Source organism: Microcaecilia unicolor, chromosome 4 (genome assembly GCF_901765095.1).
Source record: "Microcaecilia unicolor chromosome 4, aMicUni1.1, whole genome shotgun sequence".
Classification (NCBI taxonomy): domain Eukaryota; kingdom Metazoa; phylum Chordata; class Amphibia; order Gymnophiona; family Siphonopidae; genus Microcaecilia; species Microcaecilia unicolor.
The window spans coordinates 276,856,978-276,884,709 of NC_044034.1; the positions used below are offsets into that span (position 1 = coordinate 276,856,978).

The following is a 27,732-nucleotide window of genomic DNA, read 5'->3' on the forward strand; positions in this document are numbered from 1 at the left end:
CCCTGTAGGCCCCCTAGGGCGTAACATATATTCCTGGTGGTCTGGGGGGGGGGGTCTTATGGGCAGAAGCAATGCCCACTCGCTCCCGGCCCATACTGACTGCAGTCAAAACATGGCCATTGCGACCCCTGGTGGCAGTTTTGCAGTACTCGATTGGGCCATCATGTTATCAGGGGTAGGAGGGAGGGAGAGGTCACAAGGGAGGGAGGAGTAATTAGAGGAAGTGAGGGTACTTTCATCCCTTATGAAGGTCCCAGCCGATATTCAGCTAGGGCCCACATAAATGTCTTATGCGGGGTCCTGGCTGAATAATGGTTTGGACCTGCATAACTTCTGGTGGCTAGCACATAAAGAATTAGCCAGATATTCAATGCTGGTGCCCAGACATGGCCCAGCATTGAATATAAAGGGCTAATTCTGCCCACAGCATCACAATTTAAAAAAACATTGACCGCCATAGGCTAAATATTGACTGGTATATGTGTAGTGAAAGTATTCAGCCACTGTGCATATATCCAGTGTACCTGAATGTAACTCGCCTTGAGCTATGACTGAAGAAGGTGTGAGCAAATCCAAATAAATAAATAATGGTTGAGGGCTTCTCAACCCTCTTCAGGAAGCACACCTAGCCTGCTGGGTTTTCAGGTGTACCACAATGAATATACATGAGATAGATATTCAAATTGATGCCATGCACACTCATTATGGTGATCCTGAAAACCCAATTGGCTAGATGTCCCTCTAGGAGAGGGTTGAGAAATATGGTCTTAGGTAGTACAGTAGGGAAGTGCATGGAATGTTGCTACTGTTTGGGTTTCTGCCAGGTACTTGTGAACTGGATTGGCCACTGCTGGAAGCAGGATACTGGGGTAGATGGACCATTGGTCTGATCCAGTATGGCTATTCTTAAGTTCTTATAGCTGCAATGTGTTGACTGCCAGCTGCTATCCAGATAGTGGTGACATTCAGCCACTGTAGAGATATTAGATAGTTTACTTTACTAATGACATTCAGCTGATATAATGTAAACACAGATTATCCCTGTAGTGGCTGATATTGCCGCTATGAAGGCAGTTTTAAATTAAGTGCCCAAAATCTAAGCACTAAGCTAGTATTTTATAACACCAAATTGTGCATCTAATGTGTTATTGAATCTAGTGTAAGTCAGCAATTATGTGCCAAAATATAGGTGCAATTACTTACCTAATGTGTGGCAGGTGTAAATGTGAGGCCTGACTGACAGTATTTGTCCTGTTTCTCTGTCCTAATTAGATTGTAAGCTCTGTTGAGCAGGGACTGTCTTTTCATGTTCAAGTGTACAGCGCTGCGTACGTCTAGTAGCGCTATAGAAATGATAAGTAGTAGTAGTAGTAGTAGAAGTGGTTCTCAAACCTGTCTTGAGGGATCACTCAGCCAGTTGGGTTTTCAGGATATCTGCAATGAATTTTATTTTTTTATTTTTGTTACATTTGTACCCCGCGCTTTCCCACTCATGGCAGGCTCAATGCGGCGGGCAATGGAGGGTTAAGTGACTTGCCCAGAGTCACAAGGAGCTGCCTGTGCATGAGGCAGGGTTTGAATACATGGCCTCCATTTTTGCAAGTTTATCTCATTTTGGATATCCAGAAAACCCAACTGGCTAGGGATGCCCCAGGATAGGTTTAGAACAACTGGAATGAGGAATCAGAACTACAAGTTCCTCCATGCAGTTGGGGGTAAAACCAGGACTGGATCAACCTGTCTGGAAAATCTGGAGCCAGCTTGCTTCTTTGATTTTAAACACTCATTTTGCATATAGAAACTGTGATGGTGTCTGTATTGTGCAGATGTTGTAGTCTTCTTTATAAAATAATAAAACTTAGCTTTCTTTCACATACCAGAGCATAACATTAAATTTTTATGTGCACTATGAATCTTCTCACTTAAAACTAGCCCTGTCTACATGGGCAATGTCTCCAACCTGTGTTAGAAGGGGCACACATCATGGCAAGGAATGAATCTCATTCTATGGCTCAGTCTTGCTGAATAGTATTTCAATCTCTCATATATGTTTCATAACACCTTGTAAAATTCCCACAGTATTGGAAATAGCCTTACACTCTTGCATTAGGTCCCTCAATCATGATATACTACAGTGTAATGGAAGTGTCTGAGTAGACTGTGGTGACATCACTGAAGGTCAGGCAGAGGGAGAAAGGTGACAAGGAAGAGGCTGGCAGTGAATCAATAAAGATGAGGGAGAGCAGAAAAGAATGCGAGATGTAAATGGAGTTTGCTAGCACTGGCCTCATACACATCTAGAAAGAAAAGAAAAATGAATGTATCTATCTCCATCATTTCTAATTATGCATTTAGCAGATATATCTACATGTCTGGGGATTTCTGTGTCCACCCCTGTATTCAAAGCAGTTGCAATTTGTCTCAAGCTAGTTGCGATTTATTACCGCCCAAGGGAATTGGGTGTAATAATGTACAATGTCGTTTTTGCCCTTGGTTTCAGAGTCCCTTTTCATTTCAACAGGAATGAATAGGAAAGAAATAATTCATTAGCATGCAGGATTGGAACTGACAGCAGTTTAGTTCCTGATCAGGGGTATTACTATTCTACCATGAAGCACTTGTGTGGCAGCACCTTGCCAGGATGAAAGATATTGCCAAGATTCTTCTAAAATTGGTAAATAAATATGCTTCGATGTCCCCTGCCTCAAGATGATGTCCAAAATCTTTCCTTGGTGTTGAATTATGGAATGCTGCAGTAGTCCCAGGGGGTTGAAAATAGCTACACGTCTCCCTGCCATTTTTCTGTTTGTCATTTCAGCTAATTACTTCCCTTGTCAAGAAAAATATTCCCCAAAGCTGTGAGATTCATTAGCAGTCATCAATGCTCTCCCCTCCCTCCCCCCTCCTTTCTCCATCTTTATTTCATTTCTGCAAGCCCAATGATGTGTAAAAATTAAACAGAATTTGTTTTGGCTGGAGGAGTATGACATCCTGAAGTAATGACCATACAGCCAGTGTGCCTTTACCTGGTGAGCTAAATCCCTGTTGCTTTGGCTAAATTTAATTGAACAGCTGCAGATTTTATTTGGAGTATTTTAAACATTGCTCTTTCATAGAAAAGCATAGGATAGCAAAGAGTATTAGGTAGAAAAATAGCTCATTCAATATGCTGCATCATGTGGTGATGTGTTAGTCAGTTACAGTAGGTTAACCCGAAGACAGCTACCATCTTGGTTTATCTGTTAATATAGTATTTCAGTTGGGACAATGGTCTTGTGTGTGCAGACAGTATATTGCCTAATTCCCTTTAAAGGAACAGCATTAGGTAAAAATATTTATGTTAACACACTAGGCAAATTCATTTCATTCATTTCCTTTTTCATCTAGTTATTACTCCATTCATACAGAACTGCAAAGTTACCCAGCTCTGGGAGAGAGATTTTAGGCCAGTCCTGGACTTCTGACACCTCCTTCTGAGGCATTATGAGACCTGCAGCACTGATTTCAATGGGTAGAATCAGGAACTGCAAATGCCATGCTTATTTGGGATATAAAATTCAAAACACTATAGTAAATCAAGATTGAGAGAATAATACAAGAGGGTAAGACTCTTTCCAGAACTGTGAGAATATTAAAAGGACTGGCCAAAACATCTCCCTTTTGGAACTTGTTATATCAGTAGCGATCAGAGATGTCAAGTTATCCAGTTCCAAGAAGTAGATTTTGGAGCAGTTCTGGTATTTGGCCACCCCATCTATTATGGGACTTATAGTACTGATTTCAATGTGCAGGATCAGGCACTACAAATCCCACAATGCTTTGGGATATAAGTTTAAAACCAGGACTAGGAAAAAAGTCTCCAGCCTGGAAAATGGGTAACTTGGCATCTATGGGAGATGTAAATAATGTAAATACAGAGCTGCCAGATTTCCTATTCCAGGAGGGATACTTTTTGGCTGGTCCTGGTCTTAAACTTCCATCCCAAAGCAGTGCAGTATTTTCTACCCATTGAAATCAGTGCTGCAGGTCCCATAATGCAACATGATGAGGTTGGCACAAATCCAGGACTATCCAAGAAGTTTCCCTCCTGGAATGGATAACTTGGCAGCTGTATAAAGTAATGAATTTAGCACAGTGGCCACAGGGGAGAAGATTTTGTAAAATCACAGGATAATGCCTAGGACCATTTACATATATGAAAATACTTTTTACATACACACAGGTAACCCTTCCAAATGGACCATCATAAATGGCCCCACAAGGCTTCCCTATCTCCTGCCCATTCCCCCAAGCCCTTACAACAGTCTGATCACTAAAAACCAACCTGTTCAAAAAGGCATACCACAATGATCTATCCTAAATTCCAGATAACAAAACTTATGCCAGAACTGGACAAAACTGAACCCCCGATACTGGATTGCTTAATTTACTCTGTCACCATTGAACTTTAACGCAATACCACTTTATTTCTCCATCCGGAAATGAACTCTCTATACCTGACTGCTTAAAGTACTCGGTCACTTATGAACTTTAATGCAATACCACTCTGTATTTCTCATTCCGATAATGGCGATCACCACTACGGCATAATGTAAGCCACATTGAGCCTGCAAATAGGTGGGAAAATGTGGGATACAAATGCAAGAAAGAAATAAATAATCTAGAAAATGGGAAACTAGAGAAAGGTATACAAGACACTGAAGTGATTGCAATTGCACAATCAAACCTTTAGAAAAAAATTAATTAATGTAGATTAGAGCATTTAGAAATAGACCCTAAATGCACTGAGTTTAATGCTATACTAGGCTGATTGCACTACTCAAAGGTGGTCTGTAGAAAGGCACAAACTGTCTACCAAGGAAAAATGCTGTTGCAGTACAGTGCAATGCTGTTTTTCACGCAGACTTCACCCAATGACTTCACAGGAAAACTTTCAGCCTGACTCCCTCTCATTACCTCTCAGGTCTCTAGTTCTCCTACCAGATGTTCCAAGAGCTATTGAGCAGAAATGGTATCCACCTATTGAAAAAGGGGTGAGGTATTTTCTTGGAACTCATTAGCTAACATACTAAAGAGAGCTTTAAACTGGGATTGTTGGTAATAGGTGGACAAAGCCCTCATGTAAGTACATTAAACAACCTTATTGAAATGGATCAAATGGGTACCATCTAGAAAGCTATGCATACTAATACCCATAGTATGGGAAAAATCTATGATGTGGAAGGCTAACCTGGATTTAGTGGCACTCGCAAAGATGTGGTATACATGTCTACATGTCTACATACTGGGCTATAGTTTATTTAGGAAGGACAGAATATGAAAGAAAGAGGATGTTTGATGTTATATGTGAAAAATAAGATTAAAGTAAGAGTTAATTTAAAAAGAGGTTTCCTGATGCGACCAAAGGCCCTACATCACTTGACCCTAACGGTGAACTTCCCAGCCCAAACGTCTGGCATTGGTCATGACCAACATCCAGCTGGGAGGAATTCCAGGTTCACACCCTTGAACAGATGGTGAGGGATCACTATCATGTGAGCACTCTCTTGACTGCTGCCTACAGAAGCAACTGAGTATAGAGCACCTGCAACCATGGTGACCACCTGGACAGCAGAGCCTGCTGCAGAGGCCCCAAGGAACCAACTCCAGAGTCACCAACATGGACCCTAGAACTGTAGGTAATCCTAGACACTTGAAGCCACTATGACTGTAGCCTGTTCATCCTGTCCTGGGTTTGGAAAACCTTTTCAATTGTAGTATTGAAACATGCTCCAGATACTTCAGACACCTGGATAGAACCAGATTGCCTTTGCCACAGTTCACTATCCAGCTAAGACCCTCCAAGACCTATGTGTGGCCTTCTTTATGTCCTCCTCTGAATTGGCTTGGATTAGCTAATCTTCCAGGTAGAGTTCTACCCTGATCCCTTCCCTGCATAGGAATGCTGCTCTCACTACCAAATTGCAGTACTTGAGAGCCACCAGGTTGTAAATTATGTGCAAGGGTATTCCTGAGTTATTGCAGCCATGAACATCATGCATACGCCCCCGGATTCTATATAGCATGCCTAGAGAGATTCGAAAACAAGGCGTGTAACTTAATTGGCTTAACAAGTTAATCAGCTTTGACAACAGCTCTTAACAAGCAATAATGAGCACTAATTGGCACTGATTATAATTTACGCATACAACTCACTAAGCGTATTCTGTAACAAAGTGCTCCGAACTTCTAATGCGCACAGGCATAAAGGGGCATGTTTATTGTTGGGAAATGGGTGTATTGTGGGCGTTCCAAAATTTACACTCATAGTATAGAATATGGCCCAGTGCATGTAAATCTATGTGCTGGGATTTACGCCACATCTTCAGTAGTGTAAATGGATGCTGTTTTAGGAGCTGAGATATCAACTAAGTGTATTCTAAATCTAGGCGCTGATTATAGAATACACTTAGTACTGATTTCAGCACCAAATTTTTAGGTACCATATATGGAATCTCCTCCATGATGACAAGACTCCATCCCAGGCCTGCTATTTTTAAATAGGCCAAATAGCTTAAATTTTAAAAAGGAATTCCTCTCACACCATAACAGTAAGCCATCCCTAGTGACCTAGTGGTGGTCACCATTTGCTATGTTCCCCCTCCCTGTAGTCCAGTAATTAAATCAGAAATTACAAAGAGGCCAATAAAGGGCTGCCTTCACCCTTGCCCCATCACCTTTCTAGCAAGGCACCATGACCTTATGAACCCCCCTTCCCTACCACCAACACTAAAGACTACCTTCAAACTCTGGTTGTCTAATGGGGGACAGGAGCAATCCCCAGTTATTCTTGTCTTGTCATTACCCATCTTCAGAATGGCATTGCCTGACTTCTAGCTGAACGATGGAACATAATTCTAGGGGTCAAGTCGCAAAATAAGGTTTTTGAGAATTGATAGGGCAAGATTCATATTGTAATTTTATTCTTTTTTTTTTCTTTGTGGGTGATTTTATGTAGAGTTTTGACTTTAGGTTTTATATATAGTTTGTATGGGTTAGGTGGAATGTATTGTATATATTTTGGTTTTGAATAGTATGTCTTGTCAAGTGTGTATTTTATGTTATATGTTACCTAAATTACCTTGGGGATTATTACATGTGAGAATTAAATAAATAGACAAAAAATAAATGTATAAACTGATGGTTCTTTGAGTTGTCCAGTTGTCATGACCTACTGTTTTGCTTTGCAGTTGCTGTTTGCCATATCCAAAATGCTGCCTCCCTAGGTGATTGTATCATCTGCCTTATGATTAAGCCAGTTCTAGTTTTCACAGTTAAACATTGTGCGCACAGGATTACTTTCAAACTTGTGCTTTAAATCTGATTCAAGGCAGATAAGAAGTGAAGTTTCTTGTTCAAAAATGAAATTAGTTCTAACACTTTAAGAAATATAGCTATAATTCCTCAGGGCACACTTGTTCCACTCAATTCAGCATCTCATTAATCTGGGATAAGCAGTAGTTTAAGCATGGAGGTTCTTTTCATTAAATTCATGTCTATCTTAATGAGATGAGGCATGATTCAACTGAAAAAAAATTGCACTGAATAAAGATTCCAAAAGGGCCTGCGACATATCGGAGTACACCCTGCTTCATTAAAAAAAACCCTAAAAGCCATCCATTTTTCTATCTTTTGATCTAAATTTTAATAATTAGAGTTGATTGAATAGGTATTGCATAAAGTTGAAGATAAATTCATAAAGCCTTTTCCATGTATAATACACAATTTACATGTGGAAAATCAAGATTTTATAAAATTATGCATGGGTATTCATATCTAAAAGGTAGCTCTGCCTGTAAGATAACAACAACTTTTATTTGATCTGCTTGCGAGCATGCCCATGGACATAATTTGGGTGGGACAGAGGCAGATTTGCAATATATGCAAGTATTATGAAGTGTTATGAAGGCTGGACTCTTCATCCTCTGGAAACCCAGATCAGTTAGGAAATTATTTGAAGTTGCTACTTTACATTCCATCATCCAGGACCTTCTTATTTCATGTTTGGATTATTGCAATGTTATTTATGTGGGGATTACCTGGTCTAACTTTAAACAACTACAAAGAAACAACAAATGTCACTCAATGTAAAACAGTGAACAAAAAGTAATCATCCAAAAGAAACCTGGATTCCGCTTACATAATGCCTTCGTACTAGACGCTAATGCCACCAGACTGAAAACAATGGCAGCAGCGTTTTTTTTAACCCGGTAACGTTTACAGCACTACATTTGGTTAGCTTTCAGATCTATCTCACAATTCTTTATGGGGTCCTTTTTACCAAGGTGGGGGAAAAGGGCCCTGTGGTAGCATCAGGGGCTATTTTTACCATGCATTAGGGCCCTTTTCACTGCAGCAGGTAAAATATCCTCCCCCCCCCAAAAAAAAATGGCCATGTGGTAAGAGTACTCTTATCGCGTGGCCATGTGGCGGGAATCACTTACTGCCACCCACTGAGGTAGCGGTAATGGCTTCTATGGTAACCCGGAGGTAATCGGGCAGCGCATGGCGATGCCAGATTACCGCGGGGTTAACGCAGCGCTATTAAAAATATTTTTTCTGGCGCACCAGAAATGGTGCATGTTGGAATCAGACAACGCTGGCAGCCACATTGGGCCAGCGATAGTTTCAGAACAGCATGTGGTAAGCCTGCGTTGGGCTTTATAAAAGGGTCCCTATATGCCTTCTCCTATACTTTGATCATTATGGGGCCTTTTTACTAAAGGTTTGGTGCATGGCAATAGGCTTGTCGTGCGCCAGTCTGGAACTACCACTAGGCTACTGCAGTAGTCTGGCAGTAATTCTGTCCCCAGCACATGCCATTTCCAGTGCTACAGAAATTTATTTCCATATTTTTACCACTCCAGCAGCGGTAATCTGGCAGTGCTGCGCTCTGCCCTGTTACCAGCGGGTTTAGCGCAGGAGGCCTTACCGCCACCTCAATGGGTGGCGGTAAGTTTTCCCTCCTGAAATGGCAATGTGGCAAGTGCGCACTTCCTGCATGGCCATTCTTTTTAGGCCTTTTTACCCTCTGTGGTAAAAGGGGCTTCACCACGCGTCAAAAACATTCGCTGCCACTAACAGAGGGCCCCTTTTACTGCAGCTTGGTAAAAAGGGCCCCTAAATTACCATATCTAGTTTTACCAGCTCCATTTTTTGCATGACATGAATCTACATGTTCCAATGTTTTTTTTTCTCTTTCGCTTCAGCACTTTGGAACCATTTTCGTCTGGCGCTCCAATCTGAAACGTTCTATAGGAAATTCAAGCTACCATTGAAACCCCATTTATTCAGCCTAGTTTTTAGTGAACTCTTTGTGGGTTGAGCAGTGGGACTGCCACTTTATAAGCAATCTGGTTAGGTTAAATTGGTTTATTTACTGAGTTTTTAATTGTTTGTCTGCTAATATTCTTTTTATAGCTGACAAATGCTCGGGCTTTCTTTCCTATATGATTAATAGCATTCCTTTCTTTTTCTTTAATGAATTTGTTAGTTTATTTATTTATTTATTGCATTTGTATCCCACATTTTATACACCACCTAGTCCTGTGCGTTAGATAAGGTGGTCTAGAAAGTTCTAATAAATAATAAATGCATAGAATATATGCACATGCTTGGATGCAGACACTTACATTTTTGGACAGGGCTGGCCCAATCACCAAGCATGACTGTGCAGTCACGCAGGACAGCAATTTCTTGGGAGGAGCAAAAAAAAAATTTCAATTCAAATCAGTTCTTGTGTATCGCTAACATCCCCTTTCCAGGGTTCAGTGCAGCTTACATTCTAGGTGAGACAAAAGCAAACAGTGTTAGTGTGAGGTTTGAGAAACATTACAGACCATTGGATTAATGCATGAGACTAAAAACATTAAGGAAAGGATAATGGATGATACTAGGAGGTAGAAGTCATGATGGATTGTTATGATGCTGTCTTTGGGAAGAGAAAGGTTTTTTAGCTTCTTCCTATTTTCTGTTCTGATGGGAGTAGGTAGAGAGTTTCATATTTTGACTCCAAGAATGGGGAATAGAGAGCTGAAAATCCTCTGATTTCTAATTGTCTTTTGGAATGCTGATGCTAGCATCAGTTGTTGTTTCAGTCTGTTAGACTGGACCAGACATAGCAAAGCGATCTTAGTCAGCAGTTCAGAGCAGTGGCGTAGCAAGGGCAGAGCGGTGGGGGCGGTCCGCCCCTGGTGTCAACGGGTGGGGGGTGCTCCGCTCCATCCAACCACACCCCCCCTTTGGCATGGAACCGCCTCCCCCCCTGACGCAGTCCCCACCTGCCAACCAGGTTCCAGCTCCATCCACCCCAGCGTGGCGCCTCGCATCTGCAGCGCTGCTGTAAAAAGAAGAAAATCGCCTCGTCGTCGGCCCTTCCCTCACTGTGTCCCGCCCTCTGACATAACTTCCTATTTCCTCGAGGGTGGGAGGTTCGGCACTATGACCTGAATGATATTTGACCGTTGAATTGTTTGTTTGAAATGCTGTGGTCCTGAAGCAGCGTAATGTGAAACGGGACCTGTTGACCACAGTTGAATCACGGTCTGGGAGGAGAAAGTCTGTAGCCTGCCTAAGTTAAGTAAAACTTTATAGCCTACTGGGCAGAGTAGTTCATTGTTTAATACTGAGAAAAAATGTTAATAAGTATCTAGAAAATAAGGAGGTTTTTGGAGTGCCAATGATGATGAATTCGTAGCCCCCATCCCATCTACATTAGAGGGAGGGGTTTATTCTTGAGGCATTTTCCTCCTTGGTCTGGAAGGACTCTATCTTTGATGTTGTCACTGGTAAGAGATGCAGGATGTCATCTGCATAGGATAATAGTAGTTCATTAAGTCTCAGGTGTATTGAGGCAAGGGATGACATAGTTTACAGTTTATTTACATTTGTTATACTGCCGTTAGCTAACTTGCAGATCACAGTAGTGTACAGGTCTAAAATCAAAAGAACAAAAGAAATAGAAAAGAACGCCAATAAAATTATAGGACAGCAATAACACAACCCTCAGTTCAGATCCAGGCATTCTCTCATGGAAAGGGAAGCAAGGGAGGGTATTGTAGGAAACTGTGCTTGAGACTTGTAAGCCTTAAGTTGGATGAAATGCTTTGTGAAATAATCATGTTTTAAGAGCTGTTTTAAATTTCTTAAATGACGGTTCTACATGAATAAGAAGTGGCATAGGGTTCCATTGAAATGGAGCCTTATGCCTAGTAGATTCCAACTGAGCGAAGCAGGAACTAGGGAGACATAACCAGTGATCATTTAGAGATCAGAGAAGATATGTGGGGGAGTAAAGGATAGTAAGATTTGATAGGTAAGACAGATGGCCCATACAGTAAGCTTTGAAAGCAAGGGTGAGTGTCTTAAAAATAGTTCATTGTTCAACAGGAAGCCAACTGGATTTTGTGAAGAGTGGAGTAACATGATCATATTTTTGAGTGTGATGAAGTAATTTGATAGCAATATTCCGGAGTGCCTGAAGTTTCTTAAGGAGTGTACATGAACAACTGAGGTAAATATTGCAGTAGTTGAGTCTTGTATTAAGGAGGGACAGAATCAAGGCATGAAAAGTGTCAAAGTCAAAATATCTTGAAGTTGTTGAAGAATAAAGAAACCTGTTTTACATACTCCAGAGACTTGTTGAGAGAAAGTCAACTGGGAGTCAAGAGTGACACCAAGATAGCGGAAAGAGGTTACCGGATATAGAGTGTGACCCAAAAGTGTTAAGGGTAAGGAAGGTGGGGGGATGCCACCAGTGAATCAGCCTGTTACAGTCTTTTCTTTGTTTAAGACTAATCTCTGGCAGGAAAGTCAATCAGAAATAAGTGTAAGGCAATCCTGAAGTGGTTTAATAGATGGAGACAAAGGAGTAGTGGGATAGATAAGCAGAATGTTATCCGCATAGAAATGGAAAGATATCCCAAAATTTTGAATAAGAGTTGCCAATGGGCTAAGGAAAAAGTTAAAAAGAAGAGGTGAAAGAATAGAACCCTGTGGTACCCACATCCCAGTAAGTGATTAGTGGAGGAAGAAGAATCCATTTGAACCTGAAAAGAATGATTCATTAGGAAAAATGCGAACCAAGCAAGAACTGTACCAGACATACCTAACACCATGAGACCAGAAAGTAGAAGAGAGTGCTCAACCAAGTCAAAAGCTGCAGATAGATCAAGTGAAATGGCCAAAACTATATTATGTTTATCAAGATGAGAATGGATTTCACTAAGTATGGCAGTTAAAAGTTTCAGTACTAAAGTGAGATCTGAAAACAGAATGTTTAGGGTGTGCAAGAGTTTTTTTTCTATAAAAGATGATACTTGAGAATGAACTATTTTTTTAAAGAGTTTTGATAAGAAAGAAAGATTAGAAACTGGATAGTAACATAGTAACATAGTAACATAGTAGATGACGGCAGAAAAAGATCTGCACGGTCCATCTAGTCTGCCCACAATAAACTCATGTGTATACCTTACCTTGATTTGTACCTGTCTTTTTCAGGGCACAGACCATATAAGTCTGTGCAGCAGTATTTCTCGCCTCCCAACCACCAGTCCCGCCTCCCATCACCGGCTCCGGCACAGACCCCGTATAAGTCTGCCCTCCCCCATCCTAGCCTCTCAACCACCAACCCCTCTCCCCCCCGCCACCCAATTTCAGCTAAGCTTCTGTGGATCCATTCCTTCTGCACAGGATTCCTTTATGCCTGTCCCACGCATGCTTGAATTCCGTTACCGTTTTCATCTCCACCACCTCCCGCGGGAGGGCATTCCAAGCGTTCACCACCCTCTCCGTGAAGAAATACTTCCTGACATCTTTCCTGAGTCTGCCCCCCTTCAATCTCATTTCATGTCCTCTCGTTCTACCGCCTTCCCCTCTCCGGAAAAGATTCGTTTGCGGATTAATACCTTTCAAATATTTGAACGTCTGTATCATATCACCCCTGTTCCTCCTTTCCTCCAGAGTATACATGTTCAGGTCAGCAAGTCTCTCTTCATACGTCTTGGAACGCAACTCCCATACCATTCTCGTAGCTTTTCTTTGTACCGCTTCCATTTTTTTAACATCCTTCGCAAGGTACGGCCTCCAAAACTGAACACAATACTCCAGGTGGGGCCTCACCAACGTCTTATACAGGGGCATTAAAACCTCCTTTTTTCTGCTGGTCACACCTCTCTCTATACAGCCTAGCAACCTTCTCGCTACGGCCACCGCCTTGTCGCACTGTTTCATAGCCTTTAGGTCCTCAGATACTATCACCCCAAGATCCCTCTCCCCGTCCGTGACTATCAGGCTCTCCCCACCTAACACATACGCCTCCCTTGGATTTCTACTCCCTAAGTGCATCACTTTGCATTTCTTCGCATTGAATTTTAATTGCCAAACGTTAGACCATTTTTCCAGCTTCTTCAGATCTTTTTTCATGTTTTCCACTCCCTCCGGGGTGTCCACTCTGTTGGAAATCTTGGTGTCATCCGCAAAAAGGCAAACTTTACCTTGTAACCCTTCGGCAATGTCACTCACAAATATATTGAACAGAATGGGCCCCAGCACCGATCCCTGAGGCACTCCACTACTCACCTTTCCCTCCTCTGAGCGAACTCCATTCACTACCACCCTCTGGCGTCTGCCCGTCAACCAGTTCCTAATCCAGTTCACCACTTCGGGTCCTATCTTCAGCCCTTCTAGTTTATTCAAGAGCCTCCTGTGGGGAACCGTGTCAAAAGCCTTGCTGAAATCTAAGTAGATGACGTCCATAGCACGTCCTTGATTTAATTCTCCCGTCACCCAGTCAAAGAATTCAATGAGATTCGTTTGGCACGACTTCCCTTTGGTGAAACCATGTTGTCTCGGATCTTGCAACTTATTGGCTTCCAGGAAATTCACTATCCTTTCCTTCAGCATGGCTTCCATTACTTTTCCAATAACCGAAGTGAGGCTTACCGGCCTGTAGTTTCCAGCTTCTTCCCTATCCCCACTTTTGTGAAGAGGGACCACCTCCGCCATTCTCCAATCCCTCGGAACCTCTCCTGTCTCCAAGGATTTATTAAACAAATCTTTAAGAGGACCCTGTTCTGGTAATTGGGGGTCCAATTATGTGTTTTTTGAGATGGGCGAATTAGAGCTGTTTTCCAACATGTGGGTACTTGACCAGATGATAGACTCTGATTGATAGGAAGAAAGATTTTTGGAATTAGATCCAATTCTGGTACTTTTATCCAATGTGAGGGAAAGGATTCTAATGAGCATGAGGTAATTTTCATTGATTTGAGAATTTTAGTAAGAGAGACTACAGCTTGGAGTTGGAATGATGCTAAAATGGATAAGGGAATAGGAGAATGAGACATAGAGGACTTCTGCATAGATGTTGTTTGACATATGTTGTTAGCAGCAATGTTTCCATACTATGTGACGATCTGAAGCCAAATTGTGACCAGTGTAAAACAGAAAATTTTTCCAGATATAAATAGAAATGTTTACTAATGTAGGTTTCTAATAGTTTAGTAAGAAGGGGTATGCTTGCTACTAGATGGTAGTTTGCAGGTGATGTTATGTCTAGCCCAGATCCCTTCATTAGTGGAATGAGAACAATTTTGCCCATAAGAGAGCCAGTTTTTAACAACTCATTGAGATTACAGAGTAGCCAGTTTACTGCTTCCATAGGGATGGATTTGAGTAGGTGTTTTGGGCATTGATCCAGGGAGTAGTTGGCTCGGGAACATTTCAACATCATTGATCTTACGTTCTCAACTGTTATTGGTTGAAAGATTCCCAGTTTTGGGCAGTTTTGAGTCCTTAGGTTGTAGAATCTCTGGCAATTAAGGATGAGCTACGGGTTGGACTATTTTACTTTGCTGGTGTAGCTTTAGATAGTTCAGGCCTAATTTGGAGGATTTTATTGGAGAAATGATCAGCTAGGTCTTGGGTGGTGGGATATGTTTTCTGTGAATGTTCATCCTTATTAGTGGAAGCTAGTGTTTTAACTAAGGAGAAAAGCTTTTTGTTGTCAAGATCAACTTGACCTATTAGGCTGTTATACTTTTGGCGTTTTGAGTCAGCTACCTTCTTTTTGTAGCATCAGAAGGCTGACTTCCATTTGAATTTATCAGTAGCATCTTTGTTCTTTCTCCATTGTTTTTCAAGGCGTCAGCATTCCTTTTTTAGGATTGATAGTTCCTCCGTAAACCATGGCAAATTTCTGGATGTCTTGGCCTTTTTAGTGGTAAATGAAGCTATTTTGTCTAGTATGGCTTTCACCTTGATGCCCCAGCACCATGTGTAGGAGATGTGGTAGTGAGGGAATCTGTTAGGTCAGACCAGAAAATGGCCTTGTTGATTTTACCTCTGGTGGAGATGAGTTTGGATGACTTGTGTCTGGTTGAGCTTGACATACAGATGGTGAAATTCAATTGAAAGTGGTCAAACCATAGTACTGGCTTCCTGTTGAATGAACTAATCAAGCTATTAGAATACGAAGTCATGAAGTCTAACATATGGCCTTTTTCATGAGTTGCACACTCATAGAATGTAGTTAGTTTGCAGTCCTTCAGGAATGATTTGACGTTATGGACATTGGTGTCTGCATCATTTTCCAAGTGTAGGTATAATTCTCCTAGGAAAATAATCCTTGAAAATAGTCAAAGCAAAATAGTAGGTCCTAACATCCATATAAATTTAAAGAACCCTCAGTATATATTTAACCTGCTCCTGATTATTGACTTTAATTATCAAAATCTTGTAGGGAAGGGGGCTGCAGACTAAGGGCATGAAATATAAGTGGAGGTGCAAGGCTGAAGGTTTACCTAGGGAGCCCATTAACCAGCTCTGATGGAGTAGGTATCTGTGAGGAATACTATCAAAACAGGGAAGTTAGGGCATCCTGATAGAGCAGTTGCAATAAAGGCAAAAGTAAGCGTAGACAGAGAGTAGAGATTGAAAATTATCTCTATCAACTGCTAAGCTGGTTGTAGACACACAAAAAAAACACACACTTTGAAATGTCTGTAAACACATGATAGAAGCCTAAAAAAATAAGATAGAAGAGTGAAATGAAGAGGTAGATGTAATTTACCTCTTCATCTCTGACAACTGTTGGAAGGAGGATAACCAATGTGATAATGTGATAGTAGAGTACAAATTATATGTTAAATATGGAACTGAGTAACAGTAGAAAGAATTTAGCAGGAAACAGATTTGGAACTCTTATGGATAGAAATTCCATATGTGGAGGGAAAGAGAACATTGGTGTGGTTATACCACCATCTGCCTAGCCACAATGAACAGACTGATAATGAAATGTTAACAGCAATTAGAGAAGCTAACATATTTGACAACACTATAATACTGAGTGATTTTAATTATCCCAGTACTGACTGAATAAATGTCACATCAGGAAATGTTAGGGAGGTAAAGTTCCTAGGTGAAATAAATGACTGCTTTATGAAGCAGCTGGTTGAAGAACTGACAAGTAGAGGATCTATCTTAGATCTAGTCCTTAGTGGAACGAAGGACTTGACGGTGTTGGGTCCATTTGGCAATAGTGATCATCATAGGAGTCAGTGCTGTGGGAGCTTGAGCACCCCCAAAATTGAGCAAACTCCTTGACAGTGTCCAGGGAGGGGTAATTTCCATTGGGTTTAGCACCTTCAATCATTTTAAAAAGTTGGCTCCTATGGAGATCATAACATGATCAAATTTAATTGGAGCTCTACCATGTCAGCATTTTACTTTGAAGAAGGCAACTATGATAAAATGAGGAAATTGCTAAAAACTGCTAAGAAGCAGCTGCAAAAGTTAAGAGTTGAAATCATGCATGGATATTGTTTAAAAATATCATCATGGAAGTCCAGACCAGAAGTATCTCATACTGTATATTTTTTTCAAAAAAAGTGGAAGAAATGCCAAATGACAGCTGGCATAGTTAAAAGGTGAGGTGAAGGAGGCTAACAGAGCCAAAATAATGGAAAAATGATCTGAACTGAAAAACAAACAAACAGGAATTAGCATAAGCACTGGGCAAGTGGAGGAGTAGACTAATGGTTAGTACAGTAAGCTGCAATCTGAGGGAGCTGGGTTTGATTCCTGTTATGATTCTGCTAAGATTGGCAGGGGAATGACTGGGACTTGCTTCTGATTGGCCTGTTAAGGATTGAGCTGATGTCTGAGGCAGGGGCGTAGCTGAACTTCAATGGTAGGGGGGGCCAGAGCCGAGGAGAGGGGGCACATTTTAGCCCCCCCCCCCCCCCCCCCCGCTGAAGACGAAGATGAAGACGACAACAACGCCACCACCACCACCCCACCCGCCCGCCCGACTACTTTAAACCTTCCCCCTCTCGCGGAAGACAGCTCCAACTACTTTGAACCCCCCCTCCTCCCGCCGTCACTCCGCCGTCGTACCTCACCTCCCTTTGCTGGCGGGGGACCCGAACCCCTGCCAGCCAAAGTCTCCGTCCTTCCTTCCTTCCTTCATTTGAGCTTGGTGGTTTCTGACGTCCTGCACGCTGCACGTTGTACGTGCGTGCGTGCAGGACGTCAGAAACCACCAAACCCAAACGAAGGAAGGACGGAGACTTTGGCTGGCAGGGGTTCGGGTCCCCCGCCAGCAAAGGGAGGTGAGGTGCGACAGCGGAGTGATGGCAGGAGGAGGGGGGTTGAGAGTGTCATCAGTAGGGGGGGTCCAGGGGCAAATCTGCGGGGGCCAGGCCCCTGTGGCCCCATAGCAGATACGCCCCTGGTCTGAGGCAGCAGACGTCAGAAGTCACATCTATTTAAACCTACCTCTCCCTCCAGTCTATGCTTTAGCATTGATTCCTGTCAGCTGAGCCTCTTTCCCTCTCTCTGTCTGTGCTAGCAGCACACTGTGCATCTGTTGGAGTTTGCTTACTCTTCTTGTTGCTTGTAGCTTCTCTGTGTACTGGTTGTTCCCAGCGTATGCTTGATTGTTTCCCTAGCCTATCTGCTTTCCTTGATTATCTTGATTCCATGCAGCTGTGGGTGCTCTGTTTGCTCTGTCTCTATGTTCTGCTGAGTTCTGGTAAGAACATTGTTTGTTTGTCTCCTTTGTTAGTTTTAAACCTTTGACTGCAATGTAAGCCCTGCTTCTTCCTGACTTGTGTGTTAAAGCAGCCCTTCCCTTTAGCCTGCTTTAACTCTTTGTCTGCTGTGTTTGTCTCCTGATTCTTGTGAGCTTTGCTCCTTATCTGATTAGTGTATATAAAGGCAGCTTTCCCTGTTTGATTGTTTTCCCTTTTGTCTCTAGTGTCTGTTATTTGACTTTTTCCTTTACCTTTGAGTCCTGTATGGCCAGCCTTGTGTATTCTTGTGAGTAGATTCCCTTGACCCTTGAGTGCTGTGTAGCACAGCCTTGTGTATTCCTATAAGTGGCTTCCCTTTACACTTGAGTGTTGTATGATACAGCCTAGAGTGTTCCTATGAGTGGCTTCCCTTTTCCTTTGAGTGCTGTGTGGCACAGCCTAGTGTATTTGAGTGCTGTATGGTACAGCCTAGAGTATTCCTGTAGAGCTTCGCTCTTGTAGAGTCTGTGTCCCATTCTGTCCTTGGCTTTCCTTTTTTCCCTGTGGGCTTTGCCTCTGCTACCTGTGTTTCTGTGTAGCCTTTGTTTGCATTCTCTTCCTCTGGTCGTAGTCTGTACCTGCCAGCTTTTTGTCTGTCGCCCTTCCTTTGTGTCACTAGCTACAGCTGTGTGTGTTGCATGTGCTCCAGTCCCTTTTGGGACCCCTCGTTCTTTTTCCCTTCCCTAGTATATGACTCGGTTCCAGTTCAGCCGTGAGGCCCATACGCTTGGAGTCTGTAAGAGTGGGTTCCCGTTCGGCTGTGAGGCCTGCCTGAGTGGTCTATCTTCCTTTTCTGATGGTGCTAGTGGATTGTCCTGAGTGTGCGGGGCTTTGTGGCCTTGGGTTTGCTTAGCGCCTGTTTGGTCTACCCTAGGCTTTGGCCAAGGTCTTTCCTAAGCCCCGGCCTAGGCACAAGGGCTCACGAACAGTTTAACAATTCCCACTACAGCTCCTAGTGACTCTGGGCAAACCTCTTACTCCTCCATTTCCCCAGGTACCAAAAGAATAGCCTTAGATTGTGAGCCCAGTAGGGACATCAAAAGTACCTCTATATGGGGCTAGATTCTATATATCACACCTAAAAAAATCAGCTTCCCCCCCCCCCTCCAAATACACCTAGGCATATTCTATAAAGTATGCCTAAATATAGGCATACTTTTTGGAATACACCTAAATTTCTGTGCAGTTGATAGAACATGCTAAGTGCCCATCTGAACGACTAAATGTTAGTCACAGGCAGTTACGCCAAGTAAAACTTGGTGTAAATGCTGACGCCTAAATTAGGCACAGACCAGCTGTACTCTATAACAACACACATAGATTTTAGAAATGCCCACGACCAGCCCATTCCATGCCCATGGTCAAGCCCCATTTGCAACTGTACGACTTGAAATTTATGATCATCATGTTATAGAATACGCTTGTGCCTGTAATTACTAATTAAAGCTAATTAGTGTCAATCATTGCTTGTTAATGTGTACAATGCTGTGTATATCTAGTAGCAATATAGAAATGATAAGTAATAGTAGTAGTAAGTTAGATGCAAAACTTTGATAAGGAAGGATAAAAGAGAATACAAGTTTGCCACAGAGTCAAAGATTCAAAACCTTTTTTAGTTTCATTAGAAGCAGGAAGCCTATGAGATGGACAATTGACCTATTAGATCATTAAGGAGTAAAAAGGGACACTCAGAGAACACAAGACCATAGCAGAGAGACTAACTCCCCCTTTTACAAAGCCGTGCTAGTGGCTGCTGGTGCGGTAATTGACTAACACAGTCATCTCCTGGAGAGCGTTTTGACAGGTGCCATTAATTTGCTGTTTTTAAAAAAATTAACATAGTGCCCTATTGAAGAAGTTATTGATATATTTTGGGTGTTGGAGAGTTTCATGTACACCACATTAGCCCCGATGCAGCTCTTATGTGGGCAAAACACGGCCTACGTTGGGCGTTATTTTGGTTTGTGTTTCATCAATAAAGATTCATTTTTGTACCTCCTTTCGATCTGCTGTGTTTGTTTCTACACAGATGTCCATGTAGAGCAGAGAGTCAGCCTAGTGGTTAGTGCAGTGGATTGTAAACCAAGGGACCCAGGTTCAAAGCCCACTTTAACTGTCTCCTCAGCTCGAAACCTTGGGGTCATCTTTGACTCTTCTCTCTCCTTCTCTGCTCATATCCAGCAGACCGCCAAGACCTGTCGTTTCTTTCTTTACAACATCCGTAAAATCCGCCCCTTTCTTTCCGAGCACTCTACCAAAACCCTCATCCACACTCTTGTCACCTCTCGTTTAGACTACTGCAATCTGCTTCTTGCTGGCCTCCCACTTAGTCACCTCTCCCCTCTCCAGTCGGTTCAAAACTCTGCTGCCCGTCTCATCTTCCGCCAGGGTCGCTTTACTCATACTACCCCTCTCCTCAAGACCCTTCACTGGCTCCCTATCCGTTTTCGCATCCTGTTCAAACTTCTTCTACTAACCTATAAATGTGTTCACTCTGCTGCTTCCCAGTATCTCTCCACACTTGTCCTTCCCTACACCCCTTCCCGTGCACTCCGCTCCATGGATAAATCCTTCTTATCTGTTCCCTTCTCCACTACTGCCAACTCCAGACTTCGCGCCTTCTGTCTCGCTGCACCCTACGCCTGGAATAAACTTCCTGAGTCCCTACGTCTTGCCCCATCCTTGGCCACCTTTAAATCTAGACTGAAAACCCACCTCTTTAACATTGCTTTTGACTCGTAACCACTTGTAACCACTCGCCTCCACCTACCCTCCTCTCTTCCTTCCCGTTCACATTAATTGATTTGATTTGCTTACTTTATTTATTTTTTGTCTATTAGATTGTAAGCTCTTTGAGCAGGGACTGTCTTTCTTCTATGTTTGTACAGCGCTGCGTATGCCTTGTAGCGCTATAGAAATGCTAAATAGTAGTAGTAGTAGTAGTAGTAGTAATTGTGAGACCTCTGGGAACATATAAATTCCTATTGCACCTGAATGTACACCACTTCCATAGCCTTCAGGCTGGCAGGTGACTTAGGGGCCCTTTGACTAAGGCACATAGGGGCCAACGTGTGTCAAATTGGAACTACCGTCCGGCTACTGCGTGCCCTAGGCAGTAATTCCATTTTTGACGTACGTCCAAAACACGCGGTAATTGGCAGTTTATGCACGCTGGCAGCTTACCGCCCGGTTAGCACATGAAACCTTACGGCTAAGTCAACGGGTGCGCTGGTTTTAATTTTGCTGCACGTCCATTTTTGGCCACAAAAAATGCCTTTTGTTCCAGGCGTGCTGAAAAAATGACCTGCATGCGCCCAAAACACGTGCCTACACCAGCGCAGGCCATGTTTAGGTGCACCTTAGTAAAAGAGCCCCTTATATATTTAGTAGTATAATACAGTACATATTTTTCTGTTTCTGGAAGACTCATAATAATAAAAAAAAGAGATGAAAGAGGATTTGAACCTGGATCCCTTGCTTTACAGTCCCCTGCACTAACCACTAGACTACTCCTCAGACCAACTTTCTTCTCTCTTAAGAATACTTATAAAACCTGTAGTTGTCATACAGCCTGGTACCCCCCCCCCCCCTCCCTTCCTATTTCACTTTCAGGGGAGAGGGAGGGTGACAGCAACCACTTGGGGATTAAGGAGGTGTCGTGCCTTAATCCTTCCAGTGGAAAGCTTCTCAATCAGAGCCCCTTTCTATAACCTGGACATTCCAAGTACCAGATCTAAATAAGGATGTTCCTCTTTATAGACATGGATGTTTCTTCTCCTGCGATAATTGCTGTTGGTGGTCCAGATTTCAGGTCCTCCCTAGTCCCGTCCAAAACATGCCCAGAACATGCCCCCTTGCTATTTGGATGTGCTGCAATATTGGATATCCCTATCCTGCCTTTGCAAAATCTTGATTTGGACGTTTCAAGAACATGGATGTCCATTTTGGCCTTTTGAAATGTTCATATGCTTTGAAAATGAGTGTCAATATATCATAGTTTTATTATCACTCATCTAGACCCTATTGAGACAAGATGTGTCCCAGAATTTTATTTTATGTAATGTGGCACTAGAGTCTTTTATTAAAAGGACTCCATTGCCTGTTACTGGAGTTTAAGAGTACTTGTGGTGTCTTGGCGGCGGGCACATCACCCATTTCTGCATAAGCACATATTATTTTGTTGTACTATTTATAGTTAATGGTGACAGGTTTTGGTTTTGCTAACTGGAATATGCCCTGCAGCTTTAGTATAAAGTTACAGGTGGGTCTATGGTGGCCTGTGTCGAGTCTTTAGAGGATTGAGCAATAAAGACTTTGAAGTAACAAGCTGTTCATTGTCATCTCCACTGTTTTGGCTTCAGATTTGGACCCCATTATTATTTTTATCAATCAGCTTTCACCTCACATTTGAAAATTATTTGTCTTCTTTAGCTCTTACTTTTATAAGTGGTGTCATTGCTCGCTGATATTAAAAGAACAGAGGACATTATCTAGACTGTATTACTGACATTGATAGTAATTTCATATTTACTACATTTTTATACTATTCATCATTATCTACTAATCATTTGAGTTTTCACGTCAGAAAAGCAAGCCTAATTTGCATGTTTACCTTAATTTGATCAAGATTTCATCTTATTAAGATTTTCAGTTGCATGTTTTTTAATTTAAATGTTATTTATAATTTTTTCTATCCGTAAGCATTTTGTTTATTTTAAATATCCTATATAATAATTCTCACCTCCAATGTTCTAACGCTGCCTGGAACCGTGGGTCCCTCGGAGGTGGTCTGCTACGTGCGGTAGATAACACTGACGTCATACATCCCACACTGGGGATCGAATCCAATGAAGTGGCACGCGAAAAAAAAGGCTCGAGACTGGCTGCCAACCTCCTGAACCTCCCGCACACACTAACTGCCCTCAAAAAACCAAGCAGCCGACGAGACCGCCACCCTCATGGAGCACCGTCCCGAACCTGCCGTACTCCTCAAAAAAAACAAAAACGCTGACCAGACTAACGAGTCGCCCTCCTGAACCCCGCCACCCTCCATAAAAAAAAAACAAACAGCAACGCCCTCAAAAAACCAAGCAGCCGACGAGACTGCCACCCTCATGAACTGCCGTCCCGAACCTGCCTCTGTTTCAGCTGTTCCTGTGGTCCCGCCTACTCTTCCCTCTGAGCTCTGACTGTGGTCCCGCCCTTGTGGAAACAGGAAATGAGGGCAGGACCAGAGTCAGAGCGAAGAGAAGGGAATGCAGCAGACTCGCTGAGCCTGCTCACTTTTCAATGCTGCCGCTGGGACCCCGGTAAAAGAGGGGGAGAGGGGTTTGGCAATTTTGGAGGGGGGTGACGTGCTGATTGGGGGATGGGGGAGGGAGGGAGGGAGAGGGGACTGGAACTGGGAGGGAGGACAGAGTGAAGGAGAGTGACAGAGGGAGGGAGGAAGCATGGAAATCGGAGGGGAGGAAAGGGGCCATGAGACTTGGAGGGGACAGAGGGAGAGAGCGAGGGGGGGGAGGAAAACCTTGCTAGTGTCCGTTTCCTTTCATACATAAATGGGCCTTTTTTACTAGTTGTTTTATAAGCTTCATAAGCTTGTATATATATGTATGATGCAGGCATACTGCTAAAACATGGCCTGTTTCAAGTCCATTAATAAAATGTGGCTGTCAACCCACTCTTAGAAGTCTATTGTGCTTTTTTTGGCTCAGCTTTTTTTTTTCCTGTTCTTTGGATGCCCTTTCTCTTGTTATCAAAATACTGTATACAACTTAGGACACAAACAGATGCTCTACTGATGGATTGTGTTCAACTATGGGAAATGGAACTTAAAGATAAACTTGACCTGGACTTAGGGAACAATTTTGGTTCACCCCATACTGTGTCAGCTTATCTTTGGAGCCTCATTGAGTGGCCCTTTTACTAAGGCGCAATAGGCTTAAAGCAGGCCTACTGTACAGTAAAATGCCACTACACGGTACGTGCTGAGGTGTCCTACGATAGTTTGGCCATAAACACATGCTACACCTATGGTAAAAAATATTTTTTTATTTTTTGCCATGGGAGGCATGTCTGAGGGCAGGGAGTAGGTGTGCCTGCACTAATTGGGTAGCAGGCACATTACCGCACACTACCTGATTAGTGCAGGAGTAGAGCGTGAGTCCTTACCGCCTCCTAAACAGGTAGCAGTAAGGGCTCCTGGCGTTAATGGCCATGCCCTAATGGAAAAACTACCACATGGCCATTTAAAAATAAAAACGACTGTGGCCATTTTTCAGCCACGCTAGAAAGTGGCTGAAACACACGGCAAACCCACTTGCTAATCACGGCACTGGTCACTTTCTAGCACTGGTATATAGACTCCTGTAAAGATGTTCAAAATTCCACAGAATAAAGATATAGTTTGTTGGACTTGTAAATATATGTTTTTTTGCGTGCTCTTGTCTTCAGTCTTTTTGGCAATCAGTTTGGTCCTGAATATGTCAGATACTACCTATTTGAGATCAGCTTTCTTATAAAATAGTTATTTGGAGAGATTTAGCTGTACAATCAGATCTGTCAGATGTACAGGCAAGGCTGCTTAATATTTTGTTAGCTTTGCTCATTTGGAAAGATAATACAGTTTTAGATTTCAATATGTGGTGGAATTCAGTCTGTCTGATACATAAACAATAAAAATGCAGCAAAGAATAATTGTGTAAAGAAAGGTGAAACTGTGGAAACCATTGGATTTATTCGCTCAGCTGAAGACACTTTAAGTTGTTATACCTCTGTTGATAAGATTTTATATTGTTAGTATGCCATGGAAGTTACTGTTAAGTTTTAAAAGTTGGAGAACATAAAAAAAAAAACCTACAGTTCTACTATTAGTAATCTGTAACCTATCATTAACATAATCTATGGTACCTGAAGATTGGAAAGTAGCCAATGTAAAAAGGATTCTGGGGTGATCACTACAGACCAGTGAGCCTGATGATAGTGCAGGGCACAATGGTAGAGACTATTATAAAGAACAAAATTATTGAACACATAGAGGGGCATTTTCGAAAAAAATATCCATGTCAGAATTGAGATGTTTAGCTCATTATGTCCAAAAGAAAAGTCCATCTTAGAGGTATTTTCAAACAGGAAAAATGTCTGGGTTTCCTTTTTGAAAATGGCTCTAAGATGGACGTATTTGCACAGAAGACATCTAAAAGGAAAAGCCATATTTCAAACTGACATGTACAACTTATATACGCCAGAAAACAGGCACCTTTAGATTGTAAGCTCTTTTGAGCAGGGACTGTCTCTCTTCGTGTTTGACTGTACAGCGCTGCATAAGTCTGGTAGGGCTTTAGAAATGTTGAGTAGTAGTAGTAGTAGTACAATAACATCTGTCTGGTATCATTTTGAGATAACTGGCCACATAGACGTCCCTGCAGATCAAAGGAGCAGCCTAGTGGTGATTGCCGTAGACTTTAAACAATGGCGCCCAGGTACAATTCGCACTATAACTCTTTTACTTTGTATTGTGAGCCCTCCAGGAATAGAATAAAACCTACTGTACCTAATTGTACAACATTACAATCACCTTCCACCCTGCAGGTGTCTCCTATATGTAGGTACAATAGGTAATTTGGTGGTTTTGGAGTGCTCACAATGTTCACCACAAATGTACTAGGTGGAGTGGGATTTAGACCTGGATCTCGTTGTTCACAGTCCAATGCACTGACCACTAGGCTACTCCTGGGAGCTCTTGATGCTCTGTTGGGTATATGCCCATAATATCTTATGCTGTCATAGTGCCTGGTATCCTCTTTCAGTTTCAGTTCTTAGCAGGGTGGGAGGGGGATAGCATCCACAAGGGGATTAAGGAGGGGCCAAGCCTTAATCTATCAAGTGGTCAGCTGGTCATTCAGAGCATCATTTTTGTTTTTATTAGAATGTGATTGAAATAGGTACAATGTACTTTATAGACTTGGACCTGTCTTCCTGTCCCATTATCGCTGAAAGATGTTCTAATTTTGGGCCTGCCCTAGTCCTACCCAAAACACATCCATAACGTGATCCCCTTGTTATATGGATAACCTCAGTAGAAAACATCCAAATTCTGCCTTTTTGAAAATTGCATTTTAGACGTTTGTGGCAGATGAACATACTTTTGGTCATTTTGAGACATCTATCTGCTTCAAAAATTACCAGTATAGATAAATATGGTTTACTGGGACAAAGTCAACATGGATTTTGCTAAGGGAAGTTTTCCCTCACCTATCTGCTACATTTTATTTTAAGGCATGAATAAACTTGTGGGTTAGGTGACCCAATTGATAGTGTATCTGGATTTTCAGGAAGCTTTTGGCAAAGTCCCTCATGAGATACTCCTGAGACAATTAAAAACCATGGGATAGAAGGCGATGGCCTGTTGTGGATTGGGAACTGGTTAAAAGATGAAAAATAGTAGAGTTAAATTGACACATCTTTCAATGGAGGAAGGGGAATAGCAGAGTATCCCAAGGATCTGTATTGGAGCTGGTGCTTTTTAACATATTTATAAATGATCTGGAAAAGGAAACAATGAGCGAAATGATCAAATTTGCAAATGGCATAAAATTATTCAAAGTTGTTAAATCACATATGGACTGTAAGAAATTGCAGGAGGATCAAAGCAAGGCTGGAAGACTGGGCATCCAAATGGCAGATGAAAATTAATGTAGACAAGTACTAAGTGATGTACCTTGGGAAAATAATGCAAATCATAGCTACCTGATGCTAGCTTCCACATTCGGAGTTAACTCCCAAGAAAAACATCTAGGTGTCATGGTGGGCCATACATTGAAATCGTCTGCTCAGTGTGCAGCAGAGCCAAAGAAGCAAATAGGATGTAGGAATTTTTAGGAAAGGAATAGAAAATAAGACAAAGAATATCATAATGTCTTTGTATCGCTCTATGGTAAGACTTCACCTTGAGTATTGTGTGCAATTGTGGTTGCTGCATCTCAAAAAGATATAATAGAAGTAGAAAAGGTGCAGAGAAGGGCAGCCAAAATGCTTAAGGGGGTAAAAACCCTCTCAGCTGAGGACAGGCTAAAGAGATTAGAACTCTTCAGTTTGAGAAAAGATGATATGATTGAGGTCTATAAAATCTTGAGTGGAGCAGCATGGGTAAACTTGAATTGATTGTTTATGTTTTCACAAAGTAAAAGGACTACAGACCTTGCTATGAAGTTATATAGTAATACATATGAAATGGAGAAATATTTTTTCACTCAATGCATAGTTAAGCTCTGGAACTCATTGCTAGAGGATGGGTATGAGCTGCTAATGTAGCTGGGTTTTAAAAAAAGATTTTGACAAATTGCTGGAGATTAAGTCAATAAATTGTATTAAGGTAGACCTAGAGAAAGCCACTGCTTGTCCCTTGGGGCAAATAGCATGGAATTTTGCTACTTTTTGGATTGGCCACTGTTAGAAACAGGACACTAGGCTAGATGGAACTTTGCTCTGAGCCAGCATGATGACTCTTACGTTCTTTTCGTTATAAAAAATTAAAATCACAAGTCAAATACGTCCCTTTATTTTATGCGTGAGCACAAACACCAACCATTGAGCTGGAGTAAATGATAGTGCCTATATTGTG

The 27,732-nt window shown here is 42.1% G+C and overlaps 1 protein-coding gene and 1 long non-coding RNA gene across 3 annotated transcripts in view; one reads left to right on the plus strand and one right to left on the minus strand.

Moving 5' to 3' along the window:
* FRMPD4 (FERM and PDZ domain containing 4) overlaps nucleotides 1-27,732 on the minus strand; it is a 474,706-nt gene that overhangs the window by 260,835 nt on the left and 186,139 nt on the right. The gene's annotated exons all lie outside the window — the stretch shown is intronic.
* Nucleotides 811-27,618, plus strand: LOC115469192. Its single transcript, XR_003941969.1, has 3 exons — nucleotides 811-869; nucleotides 9,143-9,146; nucleotides 27,584-27,618. It is a non-coding gene; the product is annotated as an uncharacterized LOC115469192 (long non-coding RNA).